General features: G+C 47.2%; 35 non-coding genes across 35 annotated transcripts; 25 read left to right on the top strand and 10 right to left on the bottom strand.

The window, feature by feature from the left end:
* The first annotated feature begins 21 nt into the window (after nt 1-21).
* On the top strand, nt 22-95 carry trnai-aau (transfer RNA isoleucine (anticodon AAU)). The gene has a single exon. It is a non-coding gene; the product is annotated as a tRNA-Ile (tRNA).
* A 215-nt stretch (nt 96-310) lies between these two features.
* On the top strand, nt 311-383 carry trnar-ucg (transfer RNA arginine (anticodon UCG)). Its single transcript has one exon. It is a non-coding gene; the product is annotated as a tRNA-Arg (tRNA).
* Nucleotides 384-641: 258 nt separating this feature from the next.
* Nucleotides 642-714, bottom strand: trnaa-agc (transfer RNA alanine (anticodon AGC)). The gene has a single exon. It is a non-coding gene; the product is annotated as a tRNA-Ala (tRNA).
* A 101-nt stretch (nt 715-815) lies between these two features.
* Nucleotides 816-889, top strand: trnai-aau (transfer RNA isoleucine (anticodon AAU)). The gene has a single exon. It is a non-coding gene; the product is annotated as a tRNA-Ile (tRNA).
* Nucleotides 890-1,109: 220 nt separating this feature from the next.
* On the top strand, nt 1,110-1,182 carry trnar-ucg (transfer RNA arginine (anticodon UCG)). The gene has a single exon. It is a non-coding gene; the product is annotated as a tRNA-Arg (tRNA).
* Nucleotides 1,183-1,440: 258 nt separating this feature from the next.
* On the bottom strand, nt 1,441-1,513 carry trnaa-agc (transfer RNA alanine (anticodon AGC)). Its single transcript has one exon. It is a non-coding gene; the product is annotated as a tRNA-Ala (tRNA).
* Nucleotides 1,514-1,614: 101 nt separating this feature from the next.
* On the top strand, nt 1,615-1,688 carry trnai-aau (transfer RNA isoleucine (anticodon AAU)). Its single transcript has one exon. It is a non-coding gene; the product is annotated as a tRNA-Ile (tRNA).
* Nucleotides 1,689-1,908: 220 nt separating this feature from the next.
* trnar-ucg (transfer RNA arginine (anticodon UCG)) lies at nt 1,909-1,981 on the top strand. The gene has a single exon. It is a non-coding gene; the product is annotated as a tRNA-Arg (tRNA).
* Nucleotides 1,982-2,239: 258 nt separating this feature from the next.
* Nucleotides 2,240-2,312, bottom strand: trnaa-agc (transfer RNA alanine (anticodon AGC)). The gene has a single exon. It is a non-coding gene; the product is annotated as a tRNA-Ala (tRNA).
* Nucleotides 2,313-2,413: 101 nt separating this feature from the next.
* On the top strand, nt 2,414-2,487 carry trnai-aau (transfer RNA isoleucine (anticodon AAU)). Its single transcript has one exon. It is a non-coding gene; the product is annotated as a tRNA-Ile (tRNA).
* A 220-nt stretch (nt 2,488-2,707) lies between these two features.
* Nucleotides 2,708-2,780, top strand: trnar-ucg (transfer RNA arginine (anticodon UCG)). The gene has a single exon. It is a non-coding gene; the product is annotated as a tRNA-Arg (tRNA).
* A 258-nt stretch (nt 2,781-3,038) lies between these two features.
* trnaa-agc (transfer RNA alanine (anticodon AGC)) lies at nt 3,039-3,111 on the bottom strand. The gene has a single exon. It is a non-coding gene; the product is annotated as a tRNA-Ala (tRNA).
* Nucleotides 3,112-3,212: 101 nt separating this feature from the next.
* trnai-aau (transfer RNA isoleucine (anticodon AAU)) lies at nt 3,213-3,286 on the top strand. The gene has a single exon. It is a non-coding gene; the product is annotated as a tRNA-Ile (tRNA).
* A 220-nt stretch (nt 3,287-3,506) lies between these two features.
* trnar-ucg (transfer RNA arginine (anticodon UCG)) lies at nt 3,507-3,579 on the top strand. Its single transcript has one exon. It is a non-coding gene; the product is annotated as a tRNA-Arg (tRNA).
* Nucleotides 3,580-4,011: 432 nt separating this feature from the next.
* Nucleotides 4,012-4,085, top strand: trnai-aau (transfer RNA isoleucine (anticodon AAU)). The gene has a single exon. It is a non-coding gene; the product is annotated as a tRNA-Ile (tRNA).
* A 220-nt stretch (nt 4,086-4,305) lies between these two features.
* trnar-ucg (transfer RNA arginine (anticodon UCG)) lies at nt 4,306-4,378 on the top strand. The gene has a single exon. It is a non-coding gene; the product is annotated as a tRNA-Arg (tRNA).
* A 258-nt stretch (nt 4,379-4,636) lies between these two features.
* trnaa-agc (transfer RNA alanine (anticodon AGC)) lies at nt 4,637-4,709 on the bottom strand. The gene has a single exon. It is a non-coding gene; the product is annotated as a tRNA-Ala (tRNA).
* A 101-nt stretch (nt 4,710-4,810) lies between these two features.
* On the top strand, nt 4,811-4,884 carry trnai-aau (transfer RNA isoleucine (anticodon AAU)). Its single transcript has one exon. It is a non-coding gene; the product is annotated as a tRNA-Ile (tRNA).
* Nucleotides 4,885-5,104: 220 nt separating this feature from the next.
* On the top strand, nt 5,105-5,177 carry trnar-ucg (transfer RNA arginine (anticodon UCG)). Its single transcript has one exon. It is a non-coding gene; the product is annotated as a tRNA-Arg (tRNA).
* Nucleotides 5,178-5,435: 258 nt separating this feature from the next.
* Nucleotides 5,436-5,508, bottom strand: trnaa-agc (transfer RNA alanine (anticodon AGC)). Its single transcript has one exon. It is a non-coding gene; the product is annotated as a tRNA-Ala (tRNA).
* A 101-nt stretch (nt 5,509-5,609) lies between these two features.
* trnai-aau (transfer RNA isoleucine (anticodon AAU)) lies at nt 5,610-5,683 on the top strand. The gene has a single exon. It is a non-coding gene; the product is annotated as a tRNA-Ile (tRNA).
* Nucleotides 5,684-5,903: 220 nt separating this feature from the next.
* trnar-ucg (transfer RNA arginine (anticodon UCG)) lies at nt 5,904-5,976 on the top strand. Its single transcript has one exon. It is a non-coding gene; the product is annotated as a tRNA-Arg (tRNA).
* A 258-nt stretch (nt 5,977-6,234) lies between these two features.
* On the bottom strand, nt 6,235-6,307 carry trnaa-agc (transfer RNA alanine (anticodon AGC)). The gene has a single exon. It is a non-coding gene; the product is annotated as a tRNA-Ala (tRNA).
* A 101-nt stretch (nt 6,308-6,408) lies between these two features.
* Nucleotides 6,409-6,482, top strand: trnai-aau (transfer RNA isoleucine (anticodon AAU)). The gene has a single exon. It is a non-coding gene; the product is annotated as a tRNA-Ile (tRNA).
* A 215-nt stretch (nt 6,483-6,697) lies between these two features.
* trnar-ucg (transfer RNA arginine (anticodon UCG)) lies at nt 6,698-6,770 on the top strand. The gene has a single exon. It is a non-coding gene; the product is annotated as a tRNA-Arg (tRNA).
* A 432-nt stretch (nt 6,771-7,202) lies between these two features.
* Nucleotides 7,203-7,276, top strand: trnai-aau (transfer RNA isoleucine (anticodon AAU)). Its single transcript has one exon. It is a non-coding gene; the product is annotated as a tRNA-Ile (tRNA).
* A 220-nt stretch (nt 7,277-7,496) lies between these two features.
* Nucleotides 7,497-7,569, top strand: trnar-ucg (transfer RNA arginine (anticodon UCG)). The gene has a single exon. It is a non-coding gene; the product is annotated as a tRNA-Arg (tRNA).
* Nucleotides 7,570-7,827: 258 nt separating this feature from the next.
* trnaa-agc (transfer RNA alanine (anticodon AGC)) lies at nt 7,828-7,900 on the bottom strand. The gene has a single exon. It is a non-coding gene; the product is annotated as a tRNA-Ala (tRNA).
* Nucleotides 7,901-8,001: 101 nt separating this feature from the next.
* Nucleotides 8,002-8,075, top strand: trnai-aau (transfer RNA isoleucine (anticodon AAU)). Its single transcript has one exon. It is a non-coding gene; the product is annotated as a tRNA-Ile (tRNA).
* Nucleotides 8,076-8,295: 220 nt separating this feature from the next.
* Nucleotides 8,296-8,368, top strand: trnar-ucg (transfer RNA arginine (anticodon UCG)). The gene has a single exon. It is a non-coding gene; the product is annotated as a tRNA-Arg (tRNA).
* A 258-nt stretch (nt 8,369-8,626) lies between these two features.
* Nucleotides 8,627-8,699, bottom strand: trnaa-agc (transfer RNA alanine (anticodon AGC)). The gene has a single exon. It is a non-coding gene; the product is annotated as a tRNA-Ala (tRNA).
* Nucleotides 8,700-8,800: 101 nt separating this feature from the next.
* On the top strand, nt 8,801-8,874 carry trnai-aau (transfer RNA isoleucine (anticodon AAU)). The gene has a single exon. It is a non-coding gene; the product is annotated as a tRNA-Ile (tRNA).
* Nucleotides 8,875-9,094: 220 nt separating this feature from the next.
* trnar-ucg (transfer RNA arginine (anticodon UCG)) lies at nt 9,095-9,167 on the top strand. The gene has a single exon. It is a non-coding gene; the product is annotated as a tRNA-Arg (tRNA).
* Nucleotides 9,168-9,425: 258 nt separating this feature from the next.
* trnaa-agc (transfer RNA alanine (anticodon AGC)) lies at nt 9,426-9,498 on the bottom strand. Its single transcript has one exon. It is a non-coding gene; the product is annotated as a tRNA-Ala (tRNA).
* Nucleotides 9,499-9,599: 101 nt separating this feature from the next.
* Nucleotides 9,600-9,673, top strand: trnai-aau (transfer RNA isoleucine (anticodon AAU)). Its single transcript has one exon. It is a non-coding gene; the product is annotated as a tRNA-Ile (tRNA).
* The last annotated feature ends 62 nt before the right edge of the window (nt 9,674-9,735 follow it).

Consider the following 9,735-nt stretch of genomic DNA (forward strand, 5'->3'; position numbering starts at 1 on the left):
GTAGATAGAAAGGCAGCAACGGGCCTGTTAGCTCAGTTGGTTAGAGCGTGGTGCTAATAACGCCAAGGTCACAGGTTCGATCCCTGTACAGGCCAGGCTTCATTGTTGCAGAGGGAGAACATCTGGTGAAGACCTTCAGATGTAAAGCTGGCAGTGTTTTCAGCTCAACTCAAAGAATGTGCAACACCATCACCTCACACATGGATCCCATGAAGGCAAAAGCTTGATCTTCCAGATCTTGCTTCTCCTCACTGTTTGTCGGTAGACTCGGACCTTCGCCCCGTTCAAATGTACACGTCACTGTCTGCATGACCACGTGGCCTAAAGGACAAGGCGTCTGACTTCGGATCAGAAGATTGAGGGTTCGAATCCCTTCGTGGTTGTCTGTCCTCTCTTCTGTAGTACTTGTGTCTGTTCAGGAAGAAATATTCCAATGAGAAGCTTTGAACACCAAGCAATGGGACAGTGCTGATTATGGATGAAAACAAGACATAGTCACAGAGATGAAGGTGTGGAAATATGACAGTGCAGAGGTGTGTAACCTTCCTCTGATTTTTATGGGGACATTCAGCAGGAGGAATCCTTTGAATGAAGCCTTGGTGTGTTTTCTTCTTGAGAAGAGACAACAGAAAAGAAGCTAATGGAGAATGCGGGCATCGATCCCGCTACCTCTCGCATGCTAAGCGAGCGCTCTACCATTTGAGCTAATTCCCCTTCTTCAAGACTTTAGCAAGCCTGGTTCGCTCGATGTTTGAAAGCAAAGGAATGTCTTTCATTGTATAAGGGACGTGGTTGTAGATAGAAAGGCAGCAACGGGCCTGTTAGCTCAGTTGGTTAGAGCGTGGTGCTAATAACGCCAAGGTCACAGGTTCGATCCCTGTACAGGCCAGGCTTCATTGTTGCAGAGGGAGAACATCTGGTGAAGACCTTCAGATGTAAAGCTGGCAGTGTTTTCAGCTCAACTCAAGGAATGTGCAACACTGCCCCATCACCTCACACATGGATCCCATGAAGGCAAAAGCTTGATCTTCCAGATCTTGCTTCTCCTCACTGTTTGTCGGTAGACTCGGACCTTGGCCCCGTTCAAATGTACACGTCACTGTCTGCATGACCACGTGGCCTAAAGGACAAGGCGTCTGACTTCGGATCAGAAGATTGAGGGTTCGAATCCCTTCGTGGTTGTCTGTCCTCTCTTCTGTAGTACTTGTGTCTGTTCGGGAAGAAATATTCCAATGAGAAGCTTTGAACACCAAGCAATGGGACAGTGCTGATTATGGATGAAAACAAGACATAGTCACAGAGATGAAGGTGTGGAAATATGACAGTGCAGAGGTGTGTAACCTTCCTCTGATTTTTATGGGGACATTCAGCAGGAGGAATCCTTTGAATGAAGCCTTGGTGTGTTTTCTTCTTGAGAAGAGACAACAGAAAAGAAGGTAATGGAGAATGCGGGCATCGATCCCGCTATCTCTCGCATGCTAAGCGAGCGCTCTACCATTTGAGCTAATTCCCCTTCTTCAAGACTTTAGCAAGCCTGGTTCGCTCGATGTTTGAAAGCAAAGGAATGTCTTTCATTGTATAAGGGACGTGGTTGTAGATGGAAAGGCAGCAACGGGCCTGTTAGCTCAGTTGGTTAGAGCGTGGTGCTAATAACGCCAAGGTCACAGGTTCGATCCCTGTACAGGCCAGGCTTCATTGTTGCAGAGGGAGAACATCTGGTGAAGACCTTCAGATGTAAAGCTGGCAGTGTTTTCAGCTCAACTCAAGGAATGTGCAACACTGCCCCATCACCTCACACATGGATCCCATGAAGGCAAAAGCTTGATCTTCCAGATCTTGCTTCTCCTCACTGTTTGTCGGTAGACTCGGACCTTGGCCCCGTTCAAATGTACACGTCACTGTCTGCATGACCACGTGGCCTAAAGGACAAGGCGTCTGACTTCGGATCAGAAGATTGAGGGTTCGAATCCCTTCGTGGTTGTCTGTCCTCTCTTCTGTAGTACTTGTGTCTGTTCAGGAAGAAATATTCCAATGAGAAGCTTTGAACACCAAGCAATGGGACAGTGCTGATTATGGATGAAAACAAGACATAGTCACAGAGATGAAGGTGTGGAAATATGACAGTGCAGAGGTGTGTAACCTTCCTCTGATTTTTATGGGGACATTCAGCAGGAGGAATCCTTTGAATGAGGGCTTGGTGTGTTTTCTTCTTGAGAAGAGACAACAGAAAAGAAGCTAATGGAGAATGCGGGCATCGATCCCGCTACCTCTCGCATGCTAAGCGAGCGCTCTACCATTTGAGCTAATTCCCCTTCTTCAAGACTTTAGCAAGCCTGGTTCGCTCGATGTTTGAAAGCAAAGGAATGTCTTTCATTGTATAAGGGACGTGGTTGTAGATAGAAAGGCAGCAACGGGCCTGTTAGCTCAGTTGGTTAGAGCGTGGTGCTAATAACGCCAAGGTCACAGGTTCGATCCCTGTACAGGCCAGGCTTCATTGTTGCAGAGGGAGAACATCTGGTGAAGACCTTCAGATGTAAAGCTGGCAGTGTTTTCAGCTCAACTCAAAGAATGTGCAACACTGCCCCATCACCTCACACATGGATCCCATGAAGGCAAAAGCTTGATCTTCCAGATCTTGCTTCTCCTCACTGTTTGTCGGTAGACTCGGACCTTCGCCCCGTTCAAATGTACACGTCACTGTCTGCATGACCACGTGGCCTAAAGGACAAGGCGTCTGACTTCGGATCAGAAGATTGAGGGTTCGAATCCCTTCGTGGTTGTCTGTCCTCTCTTCTGTAGTACTTGTGTCTGTTCAGGAAGAAATATTCCAATGAGAAGCTTTGAACACCAAGCAATGGGACAGTGCTGATTATGGATGAAAACAAGACATAGTCACAGAGATGAAGGTGTGGAAATATGACAGTGCAGAGGTGTGTAACCTTCCTCTGATTTTTATGGGGACATTCAGCAGGAGGAATCCTTTGAATGAAGCCTTGGTGTGTTTTCTTCTTGAGAAGAGACAACAGAAAAGAAGCTAATGGAGAATGCGGGCATCGATCCCGCTACCTCTCGCATGCTAAGCGAGCGCTCTACCATTTGAGCTAATTCCCCTTCTTCAAGACTTTAGCAAGCCTGGTTCGCTCGATGTTTGAAAGCAAAGGAATGTCTTTCATTGTATAAGGGACGTGGTTGTAGATAGAAAGGCAGCAACGGGCCTGTTAGCTCAGTTGGTTAGAGCGTGGTGCTAATAACGCCAAGGTCACAGGTTCGATCCCTGTACAGGCCAGGCTTCATTGTTGCAGAGGGAGAACATCTGGTGAAGACCTTCAGATGTAAAGCTGGCAGTGTTTTCAGCTCAACTCAAGGAATGTGCAACACTGCCCCATCACCTCACACATGGATCCCATGAAGGCAAAAGCTTGATCTTCCAGATCTTGCTTCTCCTCACTGTTTGTCGGTAGACTCTGACCTTCGCCCCGTTCAAATGTACACGTCACTGTGTGCATGACCACGTGGCCTAAAGGACAAGGCGTCTGACTTCGGATCAGAAGATTGAGGGTTCGAATCCCTTCGTGGTTGTCTGTCCTCTCTTCTGTAGTACTTGTGTCTGTTCAGGAAGAAATATTCCAATGAGAAGCTTTGAACACCAAGCAATGGGACAGTGCTGATTATGGATGAAAACAAGACATAGTCACAGAGATGAAGGTGTGGAAATATGACAGTGCAGAGGTGTGTAACTTTCCTCTGATTTTTATGGGGACATTCAGCAGGAGGAATCCTTTGAATGAAGCCTTGGTGTGTTTTCTTCTTGAGAAGAGACAACAGAAAAGAAGCTAATGGAGAATGCGGGCATCGATCCCGCTACCTCTCCCATGCTAAGCGAGCGCTCTACCATTTGAGCTAATTCCCCTTCTTCAAGACTTTAGCAAGCCTGGTTCGCTCGATGTTTGAAAGCAAAGGAATGTCTTTCATTGTATAAGGGACGTGGTTGTAGATGGAAAGGCAGCAACGGGCCTGTTAGCTCAGTTGGTTAGAGCGTGGTGCTAATAACGCCAAGGTCACAGGTTCGATCCCTGTACAGGCCAGGCTTCATTGTTGCAGAGGGAGAACATCTGGTGAAGACCTTCAGATGTAAAGCTGGCAGTGTTTTCAGCTCAACTCAAGGAATGTGCAACACTGCCCCATCACCTCACACATGGATCCCATGAAGGCAAAAGCTTGATCTTCCAGATCTTGCTTCTCCTCACTGTTTGTCGGTAGACTCGGACCTTGGCCCCGTTCAAATGTACACGTCACTGTCTGCATGACCACGTGGCCTAAAGGACAAGGCGTCTGACTTCGGATCAGAAGATTGAGGGTTCGAATCCCTTCGTGGTTGTCTGTCCTCTCTTCTGTAGTACTTGTGTCTGTTCAGGAAGAAATATTCCAATGAGAAGCTTTGAACACCAAGCAATGGGACAGTGCTGATTATGGATGAAAACAAGACATAGTCACAGAGATGAAGGTGTGGAAATATGACAGTGCAGAGGTGTGTAACCTTCCTCTGATTTTTATGGGGACATTCAGCAGGAGGAATCCTTTGAATGAAGCCTTGGTGTGTTTTCTTCTTGAGAAGAGACAACAGAAAAGAAGCTAATGGAGAATGCGGGCATCGATCCCGCTACCTCTCGCATGCTAAGCGAGCGCTCTACCATTTGAGCTAATTCCCCTTCTTCAAGACTTTAGCAAGCCTGGTTCGCTCGATGTTTGAAAGCAAAGGAATGTCTTTCATTGTATAAGGGACGTGGTTGTAGATAGAAAGGCAGCAACGGGCCTGTTAGCTCAGTTGGTTAGAGCGTGGTGCTAATAACGCCAAGGTCACAGGTTCGATCCCTGTACAGGCCAGGCTTCATTGTTGCAGAGGGAGAACATCTGGTGAAGACCTTCAGATGTAAAGCTGGCAGTGTTTTCAGCTCAACTCAAGGAATGTGCAACACTGCCCCATCACCTCACACATGGATCCCATGAAGGCAAAAGCTTGATCTTCCAGATCTTGCTTCTCCTCACTGTTTGTCGGTAGACTCTGACCTTCGCCCCGTTCAAATGTACACGTCACTGTGTGCATGACCACGTGGCCTAAAGGACAAGGCGTCTGACTTCGGATCAGAAGATTGAGGGTTCGAATCCCTTCGTGGTTGTCTGTCCTCTCTTCTGTAGTACTTGTGTCTGTTCAGGAAGAAATATTCCAATGAGAAGCTTTGAACACCAAGCAATGGGACAGTGCTGATTATGGATGAAAACAAGACATAGTCACAGAGATGAAGGTGTGGAAATATGACAGTGCAGAGGTGTGTAACTTTCCTCTGATTTTTATGGGGACATTCAGCAGGAGGAATCCTTTGAATGAAGCCTTGGTGTGTTTTCTTCTTGAGAAGAGACAACAGAAAAGAAGCTAATGGAGAATGCGGGCATCGATCCCGCTACCTCTCGCATGCTAAGCGAGCGCTCTACCATTTGAGCTAATTCCCCTTCTTCAAGACTTTAGCAAGCCTGGTTCGCTCGATGTTTGAAAGCAAAGGAATGTCTTTCATTGTATAAGGGACGTGGTTGTAGATGGAAAGGCAGCAACGGGCCTGTTAGCTCAGTTGGTTAGAGCGTGGTGCTAATAACGCCAAGGTCACAGGTTCGATCCCTGTACAGGCCAGGCTTCATTGTTGCAGAGGGAGAACATCTGGTGAAGACCTTCAGATGTAAAGCTGGCAGTGTTTTCAGCTCAACTCAAGGAATGTGCAACACTGCCCCATCACCTCACACATGGATCCCATGAAGGCAAAAGCTTGATCTTCCAGATCTTGCTTCTCCTCACTGTTTGTCGGTAGACTCGGACCTTGGCCCCGTTCAAATGTACACGTCACTGTCTGCATGACCACGTGGCCTAAAGGACAAGGCGTCTGACTTCGGATCAGAAGATTGAGGGTTCGAATCCCTTCGTGGTTGTCTGTCCTCTCTTCTGTAGTACTTGTGTCTGTTCAGGAAGAAATATTCCAATGAGAAGCTTTGAACACCAAGCAATGGGACAGTGCTGATTATGGATGAAAACAAGACATAGTCACAGAGATGAAGGTGTGGAAATATGACGGTGCAGAGGTGTGTAACCTTCCTCCGATTTTTATGGGGACATTCAGCAGGAGGAATCCTTTGAATGAGGGCTTGGTGTGTTTTCTTCTTGAGAAGAGACAACAGAAAAGAAGCTAATGGAGAATGCGGGCATCGATCCCGCTACCTCTCGCATGCTAAGCGAGCGCTCTACCATTTGAGCTAATTCCCCTTCTTCAAGACTTTAGCAAGCCTGGTTCGCTCGATGTTTGAAAGCAAAGGAATGTCTTTCATTGTATAAGGGACGTGGTTGTAGATAGAAAGGCAGCAACGGGCCTGTTAGCTCAGTTGGTTAGAGCGTGGTGCTAATAACGCCAAGGTCACAGGTTCGATCCCTGTACAGGCCAGGCTTCATTGTTGCAGAGGGAGAACATCTGGTGAAGACCTTCAGATGTAAAGCTGGCAGTGTTTTCAGCTCAACTCAAAGAATGTGCAACACCATCACCTCACACATGGATCCCATGAAGGCAAAAGCTTGATCTTCCAGATCTTGCTTCTCCTCACTGTTTGTCGGTAGACTCGGACCTTCGCCCCGTTCAAATGTACACGTCACTGTCTGCATGACCACGTGGCCTAAAGGACAAGGCGTCTGACTTCGGATCAGAAGATTGAGGGTTCGAATCCCTTCGTGGTTGTCTGTCCTCTCTTCTGTAGTACTTGTGTCTGTTCAGGAAGAAATATTCCAATGAGAAGCTTTGAACACCAAGCAATGGGACAGTGCTGATTATGGATGAAAACAAGACATAGTCACAGAGATGAAGGTGTGGAAATATGACAGTGCAGAGGTGTGTAACCTTCCTCTGATTTTTATGGGGACATTCAGCAGGAGGAATCCTTTGAATGAAGCCTTGGTGTGTTTTCTTCTTGAGAAGAGACAACAGAAAAGAAGGTAATGGAGAATGCGGGCATCGATCCCGCTACCTCTCGCATGCTAAGCGAGCCCTCTACCATTTGAGCTAATTCCCCTTCTTCAAGACTTTAGCAAGCCTGGTTCGCTCGATGTTTGAAAGCAAAGGAATGTCTTTCATTGTATAAGGGACGTGGTTGTAGATGGAAAGGCAGCAACGGGCCTGTTAGCTCAGTTGGTTAGAGCGTGGTGCTAATAACGCCAAGGTCACAGGTTCGATCCCTGTACAGGCCAGGCTTCATTGTTGCAGAGGGAGAACATCTGGTGAAGACCTTCAGATGTAAAGCTGGCAGTGTTTTCAGCTCAACTCAAGGAATGTGCAACACTGCCCCATCACCTCACACATGGATCCCATGAAGGCAAAAGCTTGATCTTCCAGATCTTGCTTCTCCTCACTGTTTGTCGGTAGACTCGGACCTTGGCCCCGTTCAAATGTACACGTCACTGTCTGCATGACCACGTGGCCTAAAGGACAAGGCGTCTGACTTCGGATCAGAAGATTGAGGGTTCGAATCCCTTCGTGGTTGTCTGTCCTCTCTTCTGTAGTACTTGTGTCTGTTCAGGAAGAAATATTCCAATGAGAAGCTTTGAACACCAAGCAATGGGACAGTGCTGATTATGGATGAAAACAAGACATAGTCACAGAGATGAAGGTGTGGAAATATGACAGTGCAGAGGTGTGTAACCTTCCTCTGATTTTTATGGGGACATTCAGCAGGAGGAATCCTTTGAATGAAGCCTTGGTGTGTTTTCTTCTTGAGAAGAGACAACAGAAAAGAAGCTAATGGAGAATGCGGGCATCGATCCCGCTACCTCTCGCATGCTAAGCGAGCGCTCTACCATTTGAGCTAATTCCCCTTCTTCAAGACTTTAGCAAGCCTGGTTCGCTCGATGTTTGAAAGCAAAGGAATGTCTTTCATTGTATAAGGGACGTGGTTGTAGATAGAAAGGCAGCAACGGGCCTGTTAGCTCAGTTGGTTAGAGCGTGGTGCTAATAACGCCAAGGTCACAGGTTCGATCCCTGTACAGGCCAGGCTTCATTGTTGCAGAGGGAGAACATCTGGTGAAGACCTTCAGATGTAAAGCTGGCAGTGTTTTCAGCTCAACTCAAGGAATGTGCAACACTGCCCCATCACCTCACACATGGATCCCATGAAGGCAAAAGCTTGATCTTCCAGATCTTGCTTCTCCTCACTGTTTGTCGGTAGACTCGGACCTTGGCCCCGTTCAAATGTACACGTCACTGTCTGCATGACCACGTGGCCTAAAGGACAAGGCGTCTGACTTCGGATCAGAAGATTGAGGGTTCGAATCCCTTCGTGGTTGTCTGTCCTCTCTTCTGTAGTACTTGTGTCTGTTCGGGAAGAAATATTCCAATGAGAAGCTTTGAACACCAAGCAATGGGACAGTGCTGATTATGGATGAAAACAAGACATAGTCACAGAGATGAAGGTGTGGAAATATGACAGTGCAGAGGTGTGTAACCTTCCTCTGATTTTTATGGGGACATTCAGCAGGAGGAATCCTTTGAATGAAGCCTTGGTGTGTTTTCTTCTTGAGAAGAGACAACAGAAAAGAAGGTAATGGAGAATGCGGGCATCGATCCCGCTATCTCTCGCATGCTAAGCGAGCGCTCTACCATTTGAGCTAATTCCCCTTCTTCAAGACTTTAGCAAGCCTGGTTCGCTCGATGTTTGAAAGCAAAGGAATGTCTTTCATTGTATAAGGGACGTGGTTGTAGATGGAAAGGCAGCAACGGGCCTGTTAGCTCAGTTGGTTAGAGCGTGGTGCTAATAACGCCAAGGTCACAGGTTCGATCCCTGTACAGGCCAGGCTTCATTGTTGCAGAGGGAGAACATCTGGTGAAGACCTTCAGATGTAAAGCTGGCAGTGTTTTCAGCTCAACTCAAGGAATGTGCAACACTGCCCCATCACCTCACACATGGATCCCATGAAGGCAAAAGCTTGATCTTCCAGATCTTGCTTCTCCTCACTGTTTGTCGGTAGACTCGGACCTTGGCCCCGTTCAAATGTACACGTCACTGTCTGCATGACCACGTGGCCTAAAGGACAAGGCGTCTGACTTCGGATCAGAAGATTGAGGGTTCGAATCCCTTCGTGGTTGTCTGTCCTCTCTTCTGTAGTACTTGTGTCTGTTCAGGAAGAAATATTCCAATGAGAAGCTTTGAACACCAAGCAATGGGACAGTGCTGATTATGGATGAAAACAAGACATAGTCACAGAGATGAAGGTGTGGAAATATGACAGTGCAGAGGTGTGTAACCTTCCTCTGATTTTTATGGGGACATTCAGCAGGAGGAATCCTTTGAATGAGGGCTTGGTGTGTTTTCTTCTTGAGAAGAGACAACAGAAAAGAAGCTAATGGAGAATGCGGGCATCGATCCCGCTACCTCTCGCATGCTAAGCGAGCGCTCTACCATTTGAGCTAATTCCCCTTCTTCAAGACTTTAGCAAGCCTGGTTCGCTCGATGTTTGAAAGCAAAGGAATGTCTTTCATTGTATAAGGGACGTGGTTGTAGATAGAAAGGCAGCAACGGGCCTGTTAGCTCAGTTGGTTAGAGCGTGGTGCTAATAACGCCAAGGTCACAGGTTCGATCCCTGTACAGGCCAGGCTTCATTGTTGCAGAGGGAGAACATCTGGTGAAGACCTTCAGATGTAAAGCTGGCAGTGT

Source organism: Scomber japonicus, chromosome 17 (assembly GCF_027409825.1).
Source record: "Scomber japonicus isolate fScoJap1 chromosome 17, fScoJap1.pri, whole genome shotgun sequence".
In the NCBI taxonomy this organism is placed as follows: Eukaryota; Metazoa; Chordata; class Actinopteri; order Scombriformes; family Scombridae; genus Scomber; species Scomber japonicus.